The sequence below is a fragment of the Salmo trutta genome, chromosome 16 (assembly GCF_901001165.1).
Source record: "Salmo trutta chromosome 16, fSalTru1.1, whole genome shotgun sequence".
In the NCBI taxonomy this organism is placed as follows: Eukaryota; Metazoa; Chordata; class Actinopteri; order Salmoniformes; family Salmonidae; genus Salmo; species Salmo trutta.
Window position 1 is genome coordinate 18014176 of NC_042972.1, and position 6359 is coordinate 18020534.

At 37.6% G+C, this 6359-nt stretch overlaps 1 long non-coding RNA gene across 1 annotated transcript; it reads left to right on the forward strand.

Annotated features, from left to right (window-relative positions):
- The first annotated feature begins 2497 nt into the window (after positions 1-2497).
- On the forward strand, positions 2498-4235 carry LOC115150202 (uncharacterized). Its single transcript, XR_003867069.1, has 4 exons — positions 2498-2862; positions 3522-3585; positions 3732-3818; positions 3987-4235. It is a non-coding gene; the product is annotated as an uncharacterized LOC115150202 (long non-coding RNA).
- The last annotated feature ends 2124 nt before the right edge of the window (positions 4236-6359 follow it).

Genomic DNA, 6359 nt, shown 5'->3' on the forward strand with positions numbered 1-6359 from the left:
CAGGGAAAATGTATGGAGTAATAAGTGCATCATTTAGTTCAGGAATGTAGTGAAGTAAAAGTTGTCAAGAATATAAATAGTCAAGTAAAGTACAGATACCCCAAAAAACGACTTAATAAGTAGTACTTTAAAGTATTTTTACTTAAGTACCAGTAAAACAGAGCGTTTTTTAAAAGTCCTGAGAAATGACAATTTCGCCTGTTCTGGGAATGTTTATTTTTAGGTTGCAGGTAGGTTCTGAGAACGTTTTACTCTGGTTCCTTGAAAGTTTTCCTGGGAGGTTTTATTAACGCTCTGAGAACAGAAATTCTATGTTATTTTGAGGTTTTCAATAACTTCCTTAAAACTTTCACTGAATGTTTCGATAAGTCTTTTAATAACACTGCTAGCTTATTTGGGGTTAAAAAAATTGTCTTACTCCAAGCACAGACAGGACACGTTGAAATTCACTTCCTTAGGCATTAATCATATAAACGCATCTTTTTTTTTTAATTGTGACATGGCATCAGTGAGATTGGAACTTGTAATTTCCGGTTCTTTATTCATGGAATTAGTCCACTGCACTACCAGGATGGAACTAGAATGCCATATTTTTTTTACGATTGCAAAGCTGATCATTTTAGTCTATTTAAACAGAGCCCATTTCAAAGGGAACAAGCACTCATTAAGATCAGGTCTGGCAAATTAGTGGGCGCGGCCAACACACTGAACAAGATAGAGCATAGAGAGAGTTTTGTTGACGCTGAGAAGGGAATTTTTTAAATAACATTCTTAGAATGTTCTCTGAACATTACTAAAGTTTCCTTGTGTTTTTTGTTACGTTCTCTGAACAATTTGAGAACATTACTTTAAATAGAACCATGAGTAAATCTGTTGGAAACATTATGCTGAAGTACTGAAATTCCCATAGAAGAACGTTGTTTCCCAATGTCAAACCAGTTGTATAAAATTCCTAGAACAATACCAAACATTTCAATTAAATGTAACCATGTTTGAAACTTTGGGAAAACGTTTTGTTCAAGTAGTGAAATACCAATAAATAATATTTTTGTTGTCAAGTTCTTAAATGTGCTGAGAATGTTCCAAAGCAAAGCAACTATCCTGCACGGGAAGGTTGTATACAAAATAACCTTAGGACAACCACGCTCTCACCAATCTCTAAGAAACATGGTTTTCAGAACGTTATGTGCTAGCAAAGTTTAAAAATGTTGTTTTTTTTTACATGTAAACGTCTCAAAACAAAACATTGGTTTCTGCAGGCGAGTTTCCTTGCTTATTTTGACTCGCTTCCTCGTCAAAACCTAGGTCCCCACTGAGTCATTGACAAGAAGTGCAGCCATTTTCATTGTCTCGACTTGAATCATAAATGGAAGTAGGCTGTTGGCAAAATTAGATTAGACTATTTCTTACATTTGGGGGGCAATATAACAAAACATTTATTCACATCATTCAATATCTCCTCATTATTTTTTTGCCTTTATAGTTTTTTATTGAAATGTTATCAAAATGTGGCTCAGTTGGTAGAGCATGGTGTTTGCAACGCCAGCATGGTGTGTGCAACACCAGGGTTGTGGGTTCGATTCCCACGGGGGGCCAGTACACACACACAAAAAAAAATGCTTGAAATGAAATGTATGAAATGTTTGCATTCACTACTGTAAGTCGCTCTGGATAAGAGTGTCTGCTAAATGACAAAAAAAAAATATATCCAGAAGTTATCAAAATTCATTATTATATTTTATTTGCACAAGGGAGGAACCCTAAATTGTCTTATGAGCAGAGCCTCACCCTTTAAAACAAACTCAAACATGTATCAAACTCAAACATGTATTTGCATGTGTTCTCAAATCATGTCATAATATTCAATCTATTATTTCTTGACCATCTGCTAACAAAATTCTTGAGAATTCTCTACTAATGCAAAGCCTACTCACAATTTGTTATAAGGAATATGGTTTCCTTCCTGTACAAGTGCTGCTGTTTTTTCTAATGTAATTTTTTTTAAAATGAAATAGATTTGTTTCAAACCAGCCATACCTGTCTCTTTTTTTCAAACACCCAGGTTCAAGTTTGTTTAAACCTTTATTAGGAACAAGTATCTTGGAACAAGTGTCTGTGTTAAACTATTCCAGGGATATTTCAAATCTGCTATAGCCTATCTATGAAACTTTGACATAACATTACTGACATAGGCTGTAGATTAGTGAATCACAGCCTACGTTTGACATGATCTAGGCGTAGGCTACTACATCATGAAAACATTATGCTGCAAAGATAATAGTAATAAAACAAATAAATTAAAATATACTATTTATTTTGTATTTAAAAAAAAATGTATTGCCAAGTATCTAATAGCCTTAATAATTATAGGCCTATTGATACTGTTCGGCTATTCTTGCAATATGATGTTTCTCAACAGGTCAGCACAGAGTCACGTCCTCAAAAGTGTCTGTAATGAGCTGTTGCTCTTGGATTAAATTCCCCCTTTGAAATGTTGACTGCGTTCGTATTTACCGTCTTCACCTAGTTTATGTCGCCACATTGTGCTGTGTGAGTACTCAGAGCGCGTGCGGTTTGCACGCAAAACCTGTCGGTCGCAAAGCGCAGCGCGGATTGGTGGGCTCTGCTCGAGCAGCCTTGCAGACCACCTTGGGGTGCACGAGCTCTGTGCAAGACTCCTGCAATGACCTCTTTTACCAGTGATGAAAGAAGACTTTGGGCGGGTTTAGGGTCGTGTTGAGTTCCTCATCACACCTGTTTCTACATCCCATGAAGAAGAGCTTAAAAGTGTTGCTGTGCAAAAAGACATGAAAATGGTCCAAAAGTGGATGGAGACACTTGTTTTACTGTTCTTTTGTCAAGGTAAGTCAAACTTTTTCATATTACTATACTGTAGTACGTTTATTCCCTTCAGAGGATCCTTTTAAAGTCATCGATTTGATGTTGCCAGAATACTTTAACTCTCACAGGCCTGGTTCATAGTGTCTTTATATAGGCTTGCCATATAGAATTTTATATTCTATTTTCATTTAAATTTTAATGGTAATTTATTTGTTGTCCAAATTAATTCAGTGTTGTAGTTTTGTCTAGAGTTTATTTTCAAAGTAAAAGTTATTGTTTAGGCTATAGCCTGGTAAACCATCATAAAATATCTCACGTTCAGAAATTGCATTTTTAATTAATGACACTGTGAAGCAACACAAACATAGGCACAGACACATGTATACTCACGATAACATATGCACTGTACACATGTACACGTGGATTTGGTACTGTATATATGTAGTAGCAGTGGAGTAGGGGCCTGAGGGCACACAGTCTGTGAATGTATTGTAATGTTTTTAAAATTGTATAAACTGCATTAATTTTGCTTGACCCCAGGAGCAGCTAAATGGGATCCATAATATATACAAATACAAATTAATAAGACATCTTCAATAAGTAATAAAGTATTTAGTAATTTGTTGAATCTCTAATTTGTACTTTCTTCCCTTCAAAAAAAAAATCACAAACGATATCAGAAACTCTCCAACGGAATTATCTAACAGAGAAAAGGGATGGTGACCATGCACCTTGCTGGGCCAGGTGAGTAGGCTAGCTAGGCTACATTACACAAATACATTGTATCAGAATAATACAATTATAGAAATCAATGTTTTTTTAAATCAGATGTTCTTTATAGCCTATTAACAGTCTGAAAGTTATCCATGCTAACACACCTCACTTTTTAGCCCCTACGACAACAACAACCACGACGACTACACCAATGACCACAGCCATAGAGCTAACCAGCTCTACAACTGCCAAGTCGTGCAAAGGTAGAATATTTATTGACATCATCATCACATGTATTCTTATCATAATATAAATGTCCTCATATCTTTGATAGGGTTGATTTGGATAATCATTTTCCATTATCGAATAGGGTTGAACATTGTAACACATTTATCCCAAATGTGTTCCGTGTTTGACTTGTGTTTTTGCAGTGGGAAAGGTGGACCCTACTGCGTCCTGTGATTTGATCGTTTGGGCCCCATTGGCTGCTGGCTGTGGCCTCCTCTTCCTCCTCAACATCACCGTACCCCATTGCAACCCTGAGTCCTGCATTCACTCACCAATATACCCCCATGTATCCATGAAACACCCACCCACCAAACAAAACAAGAGAATTGAACAAACTGATGTAAATATGCTGCCTTCATTTTTCTGTTTGAATGTACACTACATGACCAAAAGAATGTGGACACCTGCTCGTCGAACACCTCATTTCAAAATCACGGGGATTAATATGGAGTTGGTCCCCCCCTTTGCGGCTACTCTTCTGAGAAGGCTTTCCTCTAGATGTTTGAACATTGCTGCGGGGACTTGCTACCATTCAGCCACAAGAGCATTAGTGAGGTCGGGCACTGATGTTGGGCGATTAGGCCTGGCTTTAGCGTTAAGATTACCCTTCACTGGAACTAAGGGGCCTAGTCCGAACCATGAAAAACAGCCCCAGATCATAATTTCTCCAACACCAAACGTTACCCGTTGGCACTATGTATTTGGGAAGGTAGTGTTCTCCTGGCATCTGACAAACCCAGTTTAGTCCGGCGGACTGCCAGATGATTAAACATGATTCATGCATTTCCACTGCTCCAAAGTCCAGCGGTGGCGAGCTTTCATATAATTTACACCACTCCAGCCGATGCTTGGCATTGGGCATGGTGATCTTAGGCTTGTGTGTGGCTGCTCGGCCATGGAAACCCATTTTAGGAAGCTCCCCACAAACATTTATTGTGCTGACGTTGCTTCCAGAGGCCGTTTGGAACTCGGTAGTGAGTGTTGCAACCGAGGAAATACGGGGTATGCGCTTCAGCACTCGGCGGTCCCGTTCTGTGAGCTTGTGTGGCCTACCACTTTGCGGCTGAGCCATTGTTGCTCCTAGACGTTTCCACTTCACAATAAAAGCACTTAAATTTGACCGGGGCAGCTCTTGCTGGGCAGAAATGTGACAAACTTTTTGGAAAGGTGGCATCCTATGACAGTGCCATGGTGAAAGTCACTGAGCTCTTAAGTAAGGCCATTCTACTGCCAATGTTTGTCAAATGAGATTGCATGGCTGTGTGCTCAGTTTTATACACCTGTCAGCAACTGGTGTGGCTGAAATAGCCAAATCCACTAATTTGAAGGGGTGTTCACATACGTTTGTATATATAGTGTATTAACATTTTCATAAACATTTCCATATTTACATTTGAAAAATGTATTCTAAAAAATATTAAATCAATATTTTTATTTGTTCATTTAAAACGTTACAATTATTTTGCTTTAGAACGAAGCGATGCCCACATTACAAAAGACAGGACATGTTCCTTTAATATGTCAGACATAAACTGTTATGACGTATGCAGCCTAGAAAATCTGTAGTTGAAAAAAGAGAAGGTCCACACTTTTGGGAGTTTTCTTCCCTAAAAGTCCAACTGAGTTTGTAGTTAGAAAGACAAGCTTCGCTTATTTTTCTCTTGTATTCAGGCCGAGAATGGCAGCACGGGGCAACAACATCCTATTGCCAACAACAGACTTTTCTAATCCTGGTTAGTGTTTATAATAAAGTAATTACAATTCTCCCTGTAAAAAACAAGACAGCCCAACCCCCCCCCCCCATTGTTTGAGTGACTACATTTAAAAAAATAACAATTGAACATATGACATTCATGTAGTTAGTGATGCTTATAACACAGGTGATTTATATACCACAGGTGATTTATGTGGCCTACTACGTTTGTCTATTATTCTCAGAGTGAGAAAGAGAGACGGAAGACGGTGCGACGTCTCTACTATCAACCATTCAGTTTGTTCTATTATATACATTTTTACTGAGACATTTACTCCGTAACACCATTGGAATAGTAGAAATATAACAATTCTCGCTCTCTTCATTTAATCAACATAATAGCTTTATGGCAAGTTTGTGAAGATGATTCATGTCGTTACCCGGTCTACTGAAGAGATATGTATTGCTTATAGCTTAGTTTAAAATTATATTATGAGATACTTTTCTCCTTATGACTTTCATGGCCTGTAAATGAAACCAAAGACAAAAGCTCTGCAGTGAAACTTCAATAAAACCAAGGTAACATTTTCTAACTCAAATTGTTGGAATTCTTCCCGATACTCGTATTCAGTTTCTTTCTAGGCTTCTATGAATGTTTGGAAGAAATGCGCAATATAAAGCAATATTTTTGGAATACTTGAGTGATTGAACCATAGTGTATGTAATTGTGTGTTCTTGTTACTGTAGGACCATGTTAGAGTGAACCTCTTATCTCCGTTACTCTATTAGTAACCTCTTATAAATCTGAATGAAAAGACAGAAA